The sequence below is a fragment of the Lepidochelys kempii genome, chromosome 4, assembly GCF_965140265.1.
Source record: "Lepidochelys kempii isolate rLepKem1 chromosome 4, rLepKem1.hap2, whole genome shotgun sequence".
Classification (NCBI taxonomy): domain Eukaryota; kingdom Metazoa; phylum Chordata; order Testudines; family Cheloniidae; genus Lepidochelys; species Lepidochelys kempii.
In genome coordinates, this window is record NC_133259.1 from 18264459 (window position 1) to 18282236 (window position 17778).

Here is a 17778-nt window from a genome sequence, read left to right on the forward strand (position 1 = left end):
TCATCTTATCTCATTTCTTGCATGTTTTGCTGTCAGCCATTATAAAGGCCAGTATCACATCTATTGGAGGAAATACCTCCAGTGAAGACTTTATTGGCAAAACCTAATCAGTGTTTCCATTTTAAAAAAATTATTGTGGAAACTACTGTTTTAAAACTAATAAATTATTCTCTACGGTGTCTGTAACCCAAACAACACTCAGAACTTGGAAATCCTCCTATCAACAAGAGTGATTGTCATGGTCTAAGCTCAGAGACATGCAAAAAATCAACGGGCAATAGAAACAGTAAAAAAGTAAACTGGATATTTAAATGTACTTTTAATAATCTAAGAAGTTTTAATAGAAAAATAATTTTGTCTCGAGTGGATGATTTTATAACTCCAATTTACTCTGTGATTTATTACACATTCCTCACAGCATCTGGGCTTATATACAAAAAGTTAAATGGCAGAATACAGTGGGTAAATAATTTGACCACAAACCAGAGTACTCCATCGTTTGATGGCCACTCAAAGGCCAACCTTGAGACTGTTGTCTTTTCTTTTCACATCAACTGGAGAAAGTATTTCTCAGAAAAACTTCAGGAAACTGATCTTAATTATTTTAGAAACAAGCAATGCTTCTGAGATGTGCTGATTCTCTCTGCAGTAAACCAAAGCAGTGTTCACAATGACAGAAGAATCCTTAGTATTCCAATGTTTTTCTCTGAAATAAATAATATCAACCTAAGTTTTCTGAAGTTTCTATTGGAAATCTTTCCTCCAGTGGATGTAATGAAGAAATTATTTGAATGAATTTTAGAAATCCCTTGCAAAGACTGCAAAATACGCATTGCAAATGAAAGGAAAATATGAGTATCTTGTTTATGAATATATTCTGTTTCCTTCCCTCATCCAATAAAGTGTAGTACAGGTGTCCTTTTAATCAGCATATAATAATGGATATGTGATGGAGGCATAAATGTCAAGTGGGGGTAGGAAGTATTATGGATAATGTTGTAGGCAGCCTCTGGAAGCTCTGTGTGTGTGCAGGTTCCTTAAAAAATATAAAATTTGTTTATTTCATAAAACAAGACCAAATGGATAGGATGATTATCATAGCATGTTGACTACAAATGGACTATATTCAAGGAACACATTGAAATATGTGTTTCCCTTAATTCACATCATCCTTAGTAACTCCCCAATTATATACTGCATACATTACCCAAAAATATCACTGTACAACTGTTTACCAACCAGAGTAATTTCTCCACTAATAGACAAGGTAACAATATGCTCAAATAACTGTCACTTTCAAAACAGAACAAATCAAAGATGGGAGAATCAGGTTCATGTCTATTTAAAAGAACCTCATCTTCCATGGAGATGAAATCAGCAAATAAGCAGTAGCTTTAGAAGACTCCTATAAGCAACAAATTGAGCATGGACCAAAGCCAAAATTCTATGTATTGTGCTAACCATTGTTGGGTACTGTTTCAAATTATCCAGCTGACTTGAATGCTAATAAAAATCACATTGAAATAGAGGGAGAATGCATTCCTAATTGCTTGAAAAAAGGTCTCTATCCATTCAGCTATCTCATGCAATGTTCATTGCTTTCATGTGGGCACCTCACAGGACCAAGTGGAAAATAAGCAATTGTGAAGTCTTTTTTCTGAATCTGTAATACACTTGGGTTCAATGTATCTCTTTAAAATGAAAGAATGGTGTTTACTGTCTAAGAGATATTTTAAGCATGACTGGAATGTTACCTTTTGTACATTCTTCAGGCTAAGAATGCTCTATCTGGAAAGAACCTAGCACATTTTGAGCTTTACTATAGTCTAATGGATGAGATCATGCATAGGATGTAGTCTATCCCTTTAAATCAAACCGAGCACAACCAGCAACTCCGTGTCTGCTGCACACTGGTCAACTTTCCTCCTCCCAGACTTTCCTTTTACCTCACCCATCTGTGAATTTGTGCCTTTCAGATTCCATCCTGATGAAATCCTGTCTTATGCTCAAGAGACTTTTTCCCTGCTACCTCTTAAGATGTTCAGCTTCTGTGAAAGGGCACATCAAACACTATTTGCTCATGAAAAGTGAGACTGGAAGTGCTCAAGGTCAAACAGAAGCAGCTCAGACATAATACTGAATATCTGAAAGGGGTGGGGGAGCTGTGTCAGTGGAGGTGGCAGAACAGCAGGAGGAGCTAGAAAAGAATCAGGAGAGCAATTTAGGTAATGGTTAGAAAGTGGGATAAGTGGGAGAGGGGCAGACTTTCATGTGAGGCAGGTAGAGCATCAGTTTACCTGTTTGGGAGGGGAAAAGGGAGGGGCAAATTAGCTTCAAAAGGATCTGTGCAAGCAGCATATTGAGAATATTTTCATGATTATCTCAAATGACCCTTTATAGACTGACATGACCCTTAAGGACCAGTTAAGAGGGGGAGATGGGATAGTATTAAAACAAAAAGAGAAATGGTACAGGTGTGGTAGAAGTAGTTTGTAAGGACACAGACTACCTTAAAGTTTATCAGTGCCTCAGTTTCCCCACTAGTAAAGCATGGTGGTGTTAATTCAGTTTTGTAAAGCTCTTTGAGCTCCGCAGATGAAAGGCACTTTATAACCACAAAGTTGTTATTATCAAGGGACTTTCTTAGGGCCTGATAGATTTTGCTCAGGACCACCAGTGGGAGGAAGCTCACACATCAGCTATAGGAGGGGTTGAGTAGCTTCCATTCAAACCAACTTTTTTGTAGGATTTATTGTCATGATACTCGCTCTGCAACTTGATGGCTCCAGCTGTTTCTTTAACAAGCCTTTTGTGCAACTCCACTGCATGATTTACTGCACAGTACTCCTGTGTGCCTCTTTGGCCTTCATACAAAGCACTTTCAAGTAAAAATGTGCATTGTTGTTCTTTGCCTATCTTAATCTTGGGGAATGTACCTCCTCTGGCTATAAAGACAAAGTACCAAATGCATAACACTCCAAAATGAAAAGTGCAGCTTTGACTGCATCAGAAAGGTAATAGTTTGTTATAACTGGCTAGATAAATACACAAATAGATGGAGTACAGTGTCACATTCTTGTTCTGCAAATACTGTTCTCGGAAAGCTAGCTAATTGAATGACTCTGTCATGCCCAATGGCATAACACTGTTAGCAACTGTTTAGCTTTTCTGGGTAACTCGGTAACTTTTGGGGGATAGTAATAGCTCTGTACAATGAGTAGATAAGATAGTTATTTAGAAATGGTGAGGGCACAAGTTGTGAATCACAACAGGTCTAAACTGATCACCACACTGGGCTATGTGAACTACCTTCTCTTCAAGAGAAATGTGGAAAGTTAATTTATCTCGGGGTTAGTTATAGTGCTATAACCCTGAAAAGATTCAGGCATTTAGTTCAGATGAACATCCATAATAGAGATGCATATCCAAAGTTCATCCACATTTGATGCTGCCCCTAGTGGTAGTTCTCCTCTGCTTCTAACAGATCTTGGCTCCTTCCCTCTCTCTGACAAATCAATTTTCCTTGTTTTCCCTACTTCTGATAACCCAGCATGAAGGCTTCTAGGACTTTGCAATTTGATTCAGAGCTCTTTTGTTGACTCCCGTTGGTGTCAGATGATTGGATACTACATGAAGATGCAAAGTTGCTCCTGCTGGCTCACGCAGGCAGCTCAGTCCTGTTCGTTCCAATCCAGGATATAAAAGGGGTCATGTGTCTCCATAGGCAACTGGGGCAGGAACATATGAGTTTTTCACTGCAGGACCCCTGGTAGCAGCCAAATTCAGGGAGAAAAGCTTAGGCTGAGGTTTTGTTATAATAAACTGTCAATGCAAACCCTAGGAAAGGCTAAATGGGGACCATACACTGTGTGTATGCACTCTGTTTGGAGTCACCTGTTGCTTCCAGAAAGCAGGTGGCCTGTGACTATTTCATTCCTTTATTGCCTTCCCCAACGAGATGCAGAAATTTTTAAGGGGGAAGCATTAGTCTTTGTTGCTCACCACCCCTTTTGGAGATGGCTGCAGAAGGATAGGAGGACTGCTGGCCTGGTGAGGGTGGTGATTTTATTGCCTGTCTGTGGGGCTTTGCTGACATTGATTTACCATTTTGGTGTACGTTGGTGCTCTACATCTTCAGCCAAGTCACAGCCCTCCCCAGTGTGTTGATTACAATCCCTCCTGCATGCTACTATTCCACGCAGCATGTCACTTTGTTCTACTGACAGTCAGGGGGAAGCACATTGATCTAAGGCACTGCTTCTCGAACTGTGGTCTGTGGAGAGCTGGTGGTTAACTCTGTTTTGGCTCTTCTCCATTTGAGCCAGTAAATTACATTACAAGGTAGCTAAAAATACTTTTACTGCTTTTCCACGGATGCAATTGCTGTAGTTACCATGGCAATATTCTGTGATTCTCATAAATGGGAAGGGAACTGGTCCATATGATCACAAGCAGGTGGGGAATGGTCCAATGCACAATCTCTCCATTAAGATGTAGGGTAACATTTTCAAAAGTGCCTGTGTGACTTAGGAGTCTAAATTCCTATTTTCAAAAGGGAATTAGGCACTTAGAAGCCTTAATTTCACTGGAAGTGAGTGGAAATTAGGCTCCAAAGTCACTTAGGCATGTTTGAAAATGTTATCAATAGTTAATGCTATTAACAAAAAAAAATGAGTGAGATCTCCAGTTTAAAAGCTTTTCAGGGAGGGTCTGTCACCTCTGATTTCCTGTACTACGTTGACTTTAAGCTAATGACCATAGTTTGTATGAACACTATATTACGTAGTTTCATGCTGCTTAATGCAGCCCATATGTTTCGTATACTCCATATAAAGGGGGAGCTATATATTGTATTACGTCTGGCTGGTCTGGAGTTTGTTTATTTTTGCATTGCTCCACCAAACTTGTCTCACAGCAGAAGCTGTTTTAATTCAGCTGAGGGCAGGGCCCAACACAGAGGCCGAGCAGGCCAGTAGCACAACTGGTCAGTGACGTGGTCAGTGAAGGGAGAGCTATTGTACGGCCTTATTGGGAGGTCAGAGTAAGAGATGTCTAAAAGGCTTATTGGTGACACAGGGAGAAGCAGCAGGGAGCAGACCTTACTGGAGTGTAACAAGGAGGAAGGGATCAGTGGCCAAGCTGAGACTACTAACTGGCACAAACATCGACTTGTTAAGGCGTTTTCATCAGCTCCTGTACCCAAAAGTTCAGATTCTTATGTAAACATCTTTGGCTGAGAAATAAGGTACCTGCTGGGTTCTATTCCCAGCTCTACTGCTGGCCTGCTGGGTTACCTAGGGCAAGTCACTTGGCTGATCTGTACCTTGCTTTCCCCATCTGTAAAATGGGGACAATGATACCTTCTTTGTAAAGCACTTTGAGATCTATGAGTGAAAAGTACTATACAAAAGCTAGGTGGTGTTATCATGGCAAGGGCAGCTTTATTAATGTGATTTCCAGCCCCTTCTGGTTTCAGTCAGCTCAGAAATATTGGATGTAGCTTCCCTTGTGATATCTCAACTTCCTGTCGCATTGAAAACTGGGGACTGCAGAACCACTAGAAGACTGACAAAAGAGCAAAATTTTCACCCCCCCAAAAGATGAGGGACAAGAGATCGACTACAGTTTGCATCTGTTCTTATTTTAGCCAAACTAATCCCCCCATTCTTTTTTCTGTTAAGCCTTGGCTGTTATTTTAGTAGGAGTTCTATACTGCTAATGTATGAAAACTTACAGGACAAAGGCATATTTAAAATCCTGGCACGCTTTTCATAATTAAGTGGAGTTTTTCCCCCCATATCTTAAAAAAGACCACCTATCATCAGGTGGTGACATGCTCTGCTTTTAAAAAGTAAATGACTTTGACCAAGAAACTTGCCTTACCCTGTTTTCTAAAGCAGCCAAAGGAAAGGTAATATTTACCAGGGTTGACATGAGGCCAGTGAGAATGTAAACAGAGTAGTCCTTCAAAGAGGCAGTGAGGTTGGAGTGATCATCCTGCTGCTCTGACATTTTATGAACATCTGTTCCAATGCCATTTCTGCTGCACAGATCTGCCATTAACTAGGGAAAGGAACGGGTTTTAATTAACTGAGCAGACCAACATGTGAAAATTTGATAAGATCATACCATCTGGATGGGGTACATTTAAAATTCTCTTCTCAGCTACATTGATTAGAAAGAGATTTCATATGTATTACAAATTATTTTCAATAAGATGCAATGAGATTAGAGTAATGCTAATCTATAGGATCTAAAGCCAGTGTAGGTATAAGTATACATAACAATGCATACACTAAAAGAAAAGGAGTACTTGTGGCACCTTAGAGACTAACCACTTTATTTGAGCATGAGCTTTCGTGAGCTACAGCTCACTTCATCGGATGCATGCCGTGGAAACTGCAGCAGACTTTATTTATACACAGAGAATATGAAAAAATACCTCCTCCCACCCCACTGTCCTGCTGGTAATAGCTTATCTATTGTATGCATATCTATTATGCATACACTATGGCTTCTCATTTCTTGATGTCACCATTGTTCTTTGACATTTTGGTTCTTCCTTAAGTGTCATAGTGACATGTTGCTAGATAAAAATAACCACAATTGATACGGTAATGTTAGTAATCACACGGTCTGTGTAATGACAGAGGTAGCTTCACTAATCTCTAGGCAACGGGTCAGTCAGTCTTGGCCAAACTTTCACAAGTGCTCTGGGCCCAGCAGCTCCCATTACTCCAAATTCAAAAGGGCTGAGTGTGCCTGGAGACAGTTTTTGCCCATGGAAGTGAGCCTTCTAAAAGAGGACCTAGAGTCAACTGGCATTGTTGTGTGGGGAAGCTTGCCCTGCAGTGCTCTTGTGCTACCTAGTTTGTGCATGCAGAGAGAACTTTACTCTTCAGGATTTCAAGTGGGCCAGCACCTTTTAAAAACAAACAAATGCCAAGACCTTATTGTCTCTTTCACACTAATAATTACTAAAGAACAAAGAAGAACAAACCAGGATTAAAACAAACGTTGTTCTTTCATTGATTCCCTTTTAGTAGATGAGTTAGTAGAAGATCCTGCAGCCCAAGATGGAATGTGAAAAACAAAAGTAGGCAATGTTTTAAATGCCTCTTACGTTGATCTTATTCACCTGGTGTTTTAGTAGTTGTCACTTTATTAAACTATACTGGATTAGAATAGAATGTTTATGATGGAGATATAAGCCTGTAAATAGCCTTTTACAGATTCAGAGGAAATCTTTGCACACTATAGTTGTGTAGACAGGTTCAATTCCCAAGGCCAAGACATTTTCATCATTTGTTTTAACTTTTCCAGTGAGCCGATTCAGTTTTTTAATGCAGTATTTGCTTCTGCAGAAGTAGTAATCACCCACCATCCTTATGTATTGTTTCTATTGGATGTCCCCTGCACACAGTTACAGTACTCTGCATCCAGTTTGCAAACAGAGATTAAGTCTATTGGAATTTTTTTTAAAAATTCACTGTTTATAAGCAATAAACTAGGAGCAAGATGAGGACTGTCAGGAGCACTGTACCTGAGTTATACATTCATGGCTTGCTGCATATGTACAGTCCCCATTAAAGCCAGTGGGACTGGCTCTCATACACAGCAGAGAACCCTCCGTCTGTACCATAGAGAGAGCCTCCAAACAAATTATACTGGTTATCCACATCCAGTAAATCAGTCCCTCAACTGGATCATTTGTCATTCTTCTCTGCAAAACAAATATATGCTTCTTTACCGAGATGTGCATGACAGGTTCACCTTAAAAACAAAATGTGCAATATGTGTTCTGATGATGTGGTGGCTGAAGCCTTTAACAAAACTCTGTACATTGCAAAACATATGTACTTAAGCAAGGGAATACAGTTGGTTATCAATCTGTCCACATTTCTATGTCACAGAGAGGAATTTTTTTTATTTCAGTACATGATACAACTTGATATATAAAGATATTACATATAAAGATCAGCATTTTCATGTCCTCTTAGTTGTAACACTGTGTCCAAATAGTCCAGGGAGCATGAAGAAAACTGCTAGATCAAAATTGAGTAAATAAGCTTGAAGAAGAGGAGACAGGTTTGAAAAGGCCTAGATAACTGAATAGTACAGGAGATATAAAAGTTACACTGGAAGTGAGAAAGTCTCGAAGATACTAGCTCTACTCAGCCTCCCTTCTCTGCTAAACTCAAATGAGAGAGACTAAGAATGTTAACTTTTACCTTAGTGCTCTTATAATGAGTAAAGCATTTAAAATGATAAATTTTAAAAAACACCAACACAAAGCCAGGTACTCTTTAGATCTGATATCCAAGCATAACACTGTTCATTCAAACACTGGCTTAACCTATCATGGTGGACACTGTTGGCAAATGATAACAACTTTTACTGTAGTTCTTGTCAGTTCAGTTTGCATCTTTATTTAACCATTGTAACTGCAGGAGCTCATGTTACTATTTCCAGTTTGTCTAAAAGAGGTAGGTAAACCAAAAGAGAGTGCTGGTTTGTAAGCACAGCGGATAACTGCATCACTGTACTTCATCTAAAATGTTGAGTAGTGCCTGGGTTCAAAAGTAGCAAGCATTTCAGTTGAAATATTGTGCCTCTCTCTATTACCTCCATCCAAGGAGTGGATTCAGGTCCATTCAATATAAATAACAGTGAAAAAGCCAGCATCAACACTGAGGGAAAATTATAAAGTGTCAAAAGTAGGGGGAAGTTATAAAGATGGGGGAGAAAGGAGTGAGGAAATAAGGGGCATAGTTCTCCTCAACACACACACTGCAGATTTGATCTAAATAAACTATGGACATCTAATGAGAAACATATATAGGCTTTTGAATAATTTTTGTTTTGGTGGACCTTATTTTCCATTTTGCTAAGGGCTATGAATCTATCCCCATGCTTCCTTTGTGTATGTAAAAGGGGTCCTTCATGGAATGCTGGAAAACAGCCTAGAAAAACATTGACAGAGCTGTGTTCTTAATGCATTTCAGTCCTGGTTTTTGCAAGGGAACTTGTAACCCCACTGTCTTCTCTAATCAGAGTTTGCCAAGAAATTAAAGGCTATTGAGTATCCACTAAAAGTATCAAATGGGTCATTGTATTGCTAACTAAAATTGATGAGAGGGTGGCAAGAAGTGGATACCCAAATACTAAGTTCTGTGGAGCAGCAAATTTTGAGGCTCTTTAATAATGTCAAGTTCCATGGCTGAGAAAATGCAATTTCAAATAACATTCCTAAAATAGGAGAACTGCTAGTCAATGTCATCCTCAGTGTTCTGCTGCCCACTGCAGGACAGAGGCCTCATGCCGGTGCAGCCAAGCATCGCTGTCCTAGGCCAAGCATGTCTACAGGTTGAAAACTTACTTGTAACCTCTAGTTTAGTTGTGTGGTGGCCTGAGTGCAGGTCTGGAAATCAGGAGCACCTGAGATCCTGCATCTGCCACTGACTTCTGCATGTTCTTGGCAGGTCGCTGTTCCTTTTATGTGTCTCTTTCCCTGTCTGGAACATGGGGATACTAATGTTTACCCACTTCACAGTGCTGCTTTGGAGGTGTATTTAATTAATGTTGTGCAGTGCTTTCCTCTGAAGTGTTACATGAGCACTAATTACAGTAATTATTGTTCCTCTTCCTTGTTTCTCTCAATATGCTCACTGAAACTGAATGTGGTGGGTCTCTGTCCGGCTGGATGGAAGAAAAGGGAGTTGTTGCTAATGTTCACTCTAATTTTTGACAGGCCATGTGTGCCAAAAATTTCTTCTGTGCAAATTTTTGACAGGCCGTGTGCGCAAAAAATGTCTTCTGTGCAAATTGTTGTGTGCGTGGTGTTTCGCAGTGTGCGCAGGGTTCAGGATCTGTGTGCACGCGCACAGCTTAGAGGGAAAAGTTTGCCTGGATGGAGTGGGGATCAATATTGTGATTAATTTATAAAAGCCACATGGGTGTAATGTGTGTGCTTTGTCTGTCATTAACATTTTATAGATTAGCTACCTGTATGATACACTTAAGAGCCTTTAAAGGTCTCTCAGATGTTGTTTACCTAATAAAAGGACAAGACCCGCTTTCAGGGAAGGAAGGATGTGCCCATTTTTATCTTGACAGTAAAACAGAGAATGGTAAATCTCCCCCCTCACAGAGCTTGGTCTCCAGCCCAAGCCCAAACGTCTCCACAGAAATTTTACAGCATAACACCCCAAGCCCTATGAGCCTGAGTCAGCTGACCCAGGTCAGCTGCGAGTGTTTAATTGCTGTGTAGACATACCTCATTTGACCTTACCTGCAGCCTTTCCAGTCCAGAGCATGAAGAAAGCATGAAACCCCAGGCTACAGGGCGGACCATCATTATCTACAACCTTCACTTCACATCCCAAGCTATTGAAAATGTCAGGTGACCTAATATTTTGAGTTTACAAAAATGACAAAACATTTCCCCTCAGTATAGAAGCCATCTTGCTGTTGGCAGAAAACTCCTGACAGGAGAGAAGTATTTAATTAATAGTAAGGATGGGGTACCTCTTGCATTCTCGGATATAGGAAAGCACAGAGAAAGTGGTAGTGTCCTGACTCCTATCACAAGGTTCCTTCAGAAGCTGACTACATTTTATTGTTTCTCTGATCAAAACGTTTTTCCCAACTTGTTTTAGAGCTGCTAAAGGGGCAGGACCTATTGTACGGATGTCCTCTGTTTAGCCACAGTATGCTCATGCAGTGCAAGCTTCGACACACCCTACCAATATTTCCCAGCACTGACTGGAAGTAGGAAGGTTCGTTCTCCAGGACCATTCTCTCCTTGGGTTTTTTACTGAACTTAATATCAAGGCAACTAGTTGTGACTGTAGGTTTTAGGTAGGGCTGTCAATTAATCGCAGTTAACTCATGCAATTAACTCAATTAATCATGATTTAAAAAATTAATCATGATTAATCGCAGTTTTAATCACACTGTTAAACAATAGAATACCAGTTGAAATTTATTAAATGTGTTGGATGGTTTTCTACATTTTCATATATATATAATATAGTACTCTGTGTTGTAATTTAAATCAAAGTATATATGATTTTTATTACAAATATTTGCAGTGTAAAAATGCTAAAAGAAATAATATTTTTCAGTTCCCCTCATACAAGTACTGTAGTGCAATCTCTTTGTTGTGAAAGTGCAGTTTAGAAATGTAGATTTTTTTTGTTACACAATTGCACTCAAAAACAAAACAATGTAAAACTTCAGAGCCTATAAGTCTACTCAGTCCTCCTTCTTGTTCAGCCAATCGCAGAAACAAGTTTGTTTACGTTTACAGGAGGTAATGTTGCCCTCTTCTTATTTACAATGTCACCAGACAGTGAGAACAGGTATTTGCATGGCACTTTTGTAGCTGGCATTGCTAAACATTCATATGCCTCTTCATGCTTCGGCCAGGGGACATGCTTCCATGCTGATGATGCTTGTTTTAAAAAAATCATGCTTTAATTAAATTTGTGACTGAACTCCTTGTGGGGAGAATTGTATGCCCCCTGCTCTGTTTTACCCGCATTTTGCCATATATTTCATGTTATTGCAGTCTCGGAGGATGACCCAGCACATGTTGTTCATTTTAAGAACACTTTCACTGGAGATTTGACAAAACGCAAGGAAGGTACCAATGTGAGATTTCTAAAGACAGTTACAGCACTCGACCCAAGGTTTAAGAATCTGAAGTGCCTTCCAAAATCTGAGGGACAAGGTGTGGAGCATGCTTTCAGAAGGCTTTAAAGAGCAAGACTCCAATGTGGAAACTACAGAACCTGAACCACCAAAAAAGAAAATCAACCTTCTGCTGGTGGCATCTGACTCAGATAATGAAAATGAACATGTCAGTCCTCACTGCTTTGGATAGTTATCAAGCAGAACCCGTCATCAGCATGGACACAAGTCCCCTGGAGTTGTGGTTGAAGCATGAAGGGACATATGAATCTTTAGCGCAACTGGCACATAAATATCTTGTGATGCCCGGCTACACCAGTGCCATAATGCCTGTTCTCACTTTCAGGTGACATAAACCAGAAGCGGGCAGCATTATCTCCAGCAAATGTAACCAAACTTGTTTGTCTGAGCAATTGGCTGAACAAAAAGTAGGACTGAGTGGACTTCCAGGCTCTAAAATTTTACATTGTTTTATATTTGATTGCAGGTTTTTTTTGTACATAATTCTACATTTGTAAGTTCAACTTTCATGATAAAGAGATTGCACTACAGTACTTGTATTAGGTGAATTGCAAAGTACTATTTCTTTTTTTTTTACAGTGCAAATACTTATAATCAAAAATAAATATGAAGTGAGCAATGTACTCTTTGTATTCTGTGTTGTAATAGAAATCAATATATTGGAAAATGTAGAAAACATCAAAAAATATTTAAATAAACGGTATTCTATTATTGTGTGACAGTGCAATTAATTGCGCAATTAATTTTTTTAATCGCTTGACAGCCCTACTTGTAGGATGACATGGATGCTTCCACTAGGAACTAGACCAAGAACACCAGCTCACTTATTTAAGCCACCAAACAGATGTCAGATTGTGGCAGTTTTTAGTCACTACTGACCAGGATTGTATTTGAAATGGTGACCAGGAAGAGAGGCTTCAAATCTTATGACCAGTTCCCTGAGCCTTCAGTTCTGCCTAATTCATCTTTTTAAAATAACACTGCTTATGAAACTGAAAGGACATAGAGTAAACCAACTTCAAATCCTGTCATCTTCCCTGCCAACAAAGGCCATTGCAGGCGACAGGACAATCATCCACACTGCTGCTGAGCAGAATGATTGAGTCTAGGAAGATGCTGGGAAACTGAGGAGGAAAGTTGTCATCTATGGTTCTGTGATAGGAAATGTTAAATCTTTCATTATCAAGAGAGAAAACAAAATCTCCAGCCAATTGTAGAGGAACGTGGCAGGCAAAAGCCGAGGAATATTTAATGTTGAAATCAGGGTGTGCTACAGGTCAAGACTGGCCTGGGCGGCCACTGTTTAAGATTGCCCATATGGCTGTACTTGAGAGACTTAAATCTGAGTTCGGGGGAACCATTTTCTCTGGTAGTACATGTGTTAGGCAATACCTCAGTCTCCAGATTCACCACACTTTTTTGAATTGGACATTTAAACCAACATTTAACATAACATTTGGCCACAGCTGAGATTGAATGGAAGCAGTGTAGATCACTGTGCTGTTGACCATAAAAGGCACACATTGAGTAGGCAAAAATGTGTATCTCTTTCAGTGTTGCCAACATTGGTTCCTGACTCATGATTAGGGTTAGCAATACTGGGGATTGTAGGTTGTTCCCCCTCCTTTTTTTTTTTTTTTTTTGAAGGTGGAGGGAGCACAAACGTGTCTCCCAGCTGTTACAAGAATTGTGAAGAACTAAATATTGTGGCTTGTAGAAGGACTCAAAGGCAAGGGAACTGGTGCAGTTTTTCTTTGCAGAGAAGCTGTGTAGGGGACTTCACTCTAACAGTGCACAGAGAGGCACCACTCAGTGGTTTTCTCCACACTTCACGTCTGGGGGGGCCAAGGAGGCTGAATATTTGGGATGGGTGGTTAGGTAGGCACACTGGCCAGAACTATGTGCGCAGTGGGAGCTCATAAATGCTACTGTCTATGGAACTTCTTTGGTCTTGTTCTCCACAACTGGTAGCGGGAGGATTCCTTCCTCCTTTGCACTAATGCAAAGCAAGTTTACATAGGCTTTGCACTGCAGCAGGAAAAAAAAATGTGGAACTAACATGATATTTGCTCCCATTGTAGTTCAGTCTGCTTATGTGTTTTACACCCTCTTTCCCCATCCTGTGGTCTGTATTGTCTATTTAGACTGTAAGCCCATCGGGACAGAGGCACTTTGTACGTTGCCTAGCACAATGGGGCCTGCTTCTTGGTTAATCTGTGGGCACTACTGTAGTAAACATGAATCATCATCATCATACTTCGAACAGGGACTGTGATTTGGCCCTAATGCACATCTGACTAAAACACTTATTTGCTGTGGTTGGACGTTTCTTCCACAGCAGGGAAGGGCATGAGGTCATCCCGGGAGAGAGTGGGTCAACCTCCTGCAATAATCCATCAAAGGGTGCAGAAGAAGGAATGGAATGAGGACCACAGGGTACATACTGTATCCGTGAGTGAGGTCGTTCTTGTTGGCATGTATACAGACAGAAGGACAGCACCACACTGAACTTATTTGGCAGCTGCCTGATCTTAAGAAAAGTTTTGGATAATTTATGAGGACATGGGTCCATTTGTCCAGTGTAGGGTGCTTCTGTGCTGTACAGACATGGAGAATTTACAGGGTTTTTTACCCCTTTAATGAAGCAAAGATTAAGTCTCTCTGGCTCACCCTTGCATTGATCCAGGTCAGATCTGGTTTTTAAAGCATTCTTATACCAATTCTCTTCTTTGGCAGCCCAGTTTTCACTTTTTTGTTCTCCTTGTTTGAATTTGGAACCAGGGCAGTGCTGTTATCAATAGAAACTCAGGTAGAAGCAACCATACCACCCTTTGCCAGCATGGAAGTGTCTTTATATTTGCCTCTAAGCACCTAAAAAATGAAGTCCGTTCTTTGCTATTTCAGACAGGATCCTCATGATACATATAAGAAAGGTGCACAGCTATATTTAGGAAACTGTTATATGTAGCAGCATGGGTGGTCTCTTAGACTCTCTGCCCCAGCTCAAAGCTTGTGCTGCTGCTTATTAAGTCTTGAACTAGTAAGAAATCTGCACACATGGGAACTAAATTCTCTATTGTAATTAATAGATTGGTATTTACTTGTTTTCTTGTAAAACTAAACACAATACCAGCTGGTGCCTTTTTATGTCAGGAAGATAAATGCATCACAGAGACACTGTAATTTTCCATCCTCAAAAGAGAAAAGAAATTACTGTTTTAAATGCTATTTACATATAAATTTGGCTATTTAAATCTATGTATTTCCACCTGCAACACACAGATATACAGGAGAGACAGAAAAGATGTTTTCCTAACAGATTATGTACTGGCAGAGGAGGGGTATGTGTGTCCAGTCCGATCTGTTATACTTTTTAATTTTCTCCCCATTTCCCCCCAGGAATAAACTGTTTGAAGGGTAGCACCTTGATGATTCCTGATGCTCTCACAGCTCTTGACGGGTTTGGTTTTGTTTGGTTTTGGGTCAGAGGTACAGGCACAGTGGCAGCCAAAAGTGTTATCACACAAATTAAAACGTTGTGCAGCTGAGAGCCCTTCACACAGTAGAACTGAACTTAGCATTCATGAAACGATGTTGTTGTGTCCCATTGAGAATTATCCAGGCGGCTCAGTGTGCCACAAAAAAACTACCACTGCCCCCACAGAAAGTGCTCATTTAAAAAGTACTGAGTGGAACTGGACTACAGTAAACAGGGAATTGGCGTCAACACAAGAAAAGGAAGCCATGAATCCATTATCCTTACATTAAATATGCACAGAGATGTACCTTATCTGCAGTAACTGTAATTGGAATCTGACCTTCTGCCTCTTTGTCTTTTCAAGTACTTTACCTTTAGTTTACAGTTAAAGGCTTGGTCAGCTTTATTCCACCAACTAGATTTTTTTATATTCTTATAATTGAGTGCATGTTGCACAGTTATTACATGAGAAAGGACTCAAAATAATGGTTTACTTTCCTACAGGAGTATCACATAACATTTGTAGTCACATTGTACATTTTAATTGCTTTCTGAGAATTATTCAGACAGCTGTTTCCTTTGTAAAGTTTATTCTACTCTCATGGAAACTAGAGAAGGATCCAAAAGACAAAGTTTGATTCCAGACCTGAACCATTCCAGACCTGAAAGTTTGGGGATGTTCAAGATGGGGTCTTGGTCCAGATCCATCTCTGCTGGGAAACTGGAATCAGTTCTCTTTCCAAAACCAAACCCTGACCAAATTTATGTTTCTGTATGGCCCTTGAGATCTGGCTTCTTTTCTCACACGAGTATAAAGTATAAATTACTCCTGTTTTGGACATGAAAGGAGAATCGGGCCTAGTGATGTTATGGTATTTTAAATGTTCATAATGGAACAAAAATTGTAGTGACCCTAAATTATACAATATTTTTTAAACAATGCACTCAATTGCCTTCAGTCTCATCTTAATGTCCATCAGGCAAATATTGCCAGCAGCAGGCCCTAGGCCTGACAGGTGGTCAAAGTATCTCATATCTGCCATCTTAGGTCCTACAGAGGGTGAGCTTCATTAGTTTCTGCAAGAGGGCCCTTAACCAAAGCTCCTGGACATGCTCAGAAGTTACTTTTCACCAGTCACAACATTTTTTCTTTTTTATTTCACTATTGCTAGACAAAGTACTCCCCATTAAAAAATCATTTACACTGCAAACTTGACCATTGCAAATGTCAGTTGCTTTGGAACAAGCATGACTAAAAAATTGTGGATAATAGAAAAACACTGTTTTGTTTTTACCTAATGCCCCAAACTCAATAATTTGAATAATAAATGAATAATGAATATGAATAAAACGTAAGGATTTTGCTCAGATATGCCTAAAAAATTCACCTCTGAATGGAAGTTTCAGACCCAAAAGTGAATCGTCAGGGAATGATGAACATATGAAAATGGGTTTGTAATGAATCTTTAATACACAGATGCAGCCAGAATGTTAAAACTCAGTAATTTGAGAGCCCCCATATTGAGTCTCGCATGAGACACACAAAAAGCAAAGTCATTCTTCTTGAAGTAATACTAAAAACAAGGCAATCAGGGCATAGCCGGAGTGTCAGTCACCTACCAGGGTATAGGAGAATCCCCAGGTCCTCTGACCCACACGTCTTCTGCAGAATGCTTCCTGAAAGGTGTTTTTCAGCTGATGGCCACATATAAGCCCAAGTGATTAAAAAACAGCTACTATTTGGTATAAACATTTGATCCTGACTTTACAAACAGTCCTCCAGTTTTTTTGGTGGCACAGAGTGAATAGTGACCAAAATCTTGATGTATGTGGCTTCCTAAGCCTGCAAAACTCCATCCAGCCTTTGAACACAAATGATCTGATTTTCCTCTTTCTTACACCAGTTTTATAGCTGTGTAACTCTATCGACTTTTAATGGAATTACTCCTGATTTATAGTAGTATAAATGAGAGGATTATTGGGCCCAAAAAATTCTCTGAAGGCCTGACACCTCACTTTTACATAACCAAATTGTGTGATTCGTTTCCTGTCTGGTCTGTCCTATTGACAAAGGTCTTTTTATCATTAAGGTTTCAAACATCTGGTTACTGTGGGCCAAGGAGGTGTCGCTGTACCAGCAGCCTAGAGATCCACAAGCCTGACTGACAGCAAAATTTGCAGCACATACTCTCCCTGTTACCTCCTTCCCCTTTTCCTTGTCCTCTCACACAGCTGTTCCCTTCTGAAGCAGCCATGGTTATGATGTACAGCCAAGGACTTCAGGAATGTACCAACAGTATTTTGGTCAACACTGGGACAGATGAAACAAACACTGTTTCCAGATGATCCCTCTGAATATGGCATGTATGTAAAAATAGCAAATGTATAAGGGAGAATGGAAGAGCTATAAAACGATAAACTTAAAAAAAAGGAGGTATTTTTACTGAACAGCAGTAATCATGAGGTCTGATTCTTCAATACGTTGCACCTTGTATAGCTATGTGTGTATTTTGATAAAACATAACCAAAGCTGATCTGTCCACTCATACATACTGATGAGATCATTATTATTATTAACTTGTATG

The 17778-nt window shown here is 39.8% G+C and overlaps 1 protein-coding gene across 6 annotated transcripts in view; it reads left to right on the forward strand.

Moving 5' to 3' along the window:
- The window catches only part of ARHGAP24 (Rho GTPase activating protein 24), a 337318-nt gene that overhangs the window by 193268 nt on the left and 126272 nt on the right, over positions 1 to 17778 (forward strand). The window contains exon 1 of one of the 6 annotated variants that reach the window (XM_073340575.1): positions 17484 to 17557. The exons of the other annotated variants lie outside the window; for them this stretch is intronic. The gene's annotated coding sequence lies outside the window, so the exon portion shown is untranslated. Of the gene's footprint in view, positions 1 to 17483; positions 17558 to 17778 lie in introns of those variants that run through there. 6 annotated transcript variants of the gene reach the window in all.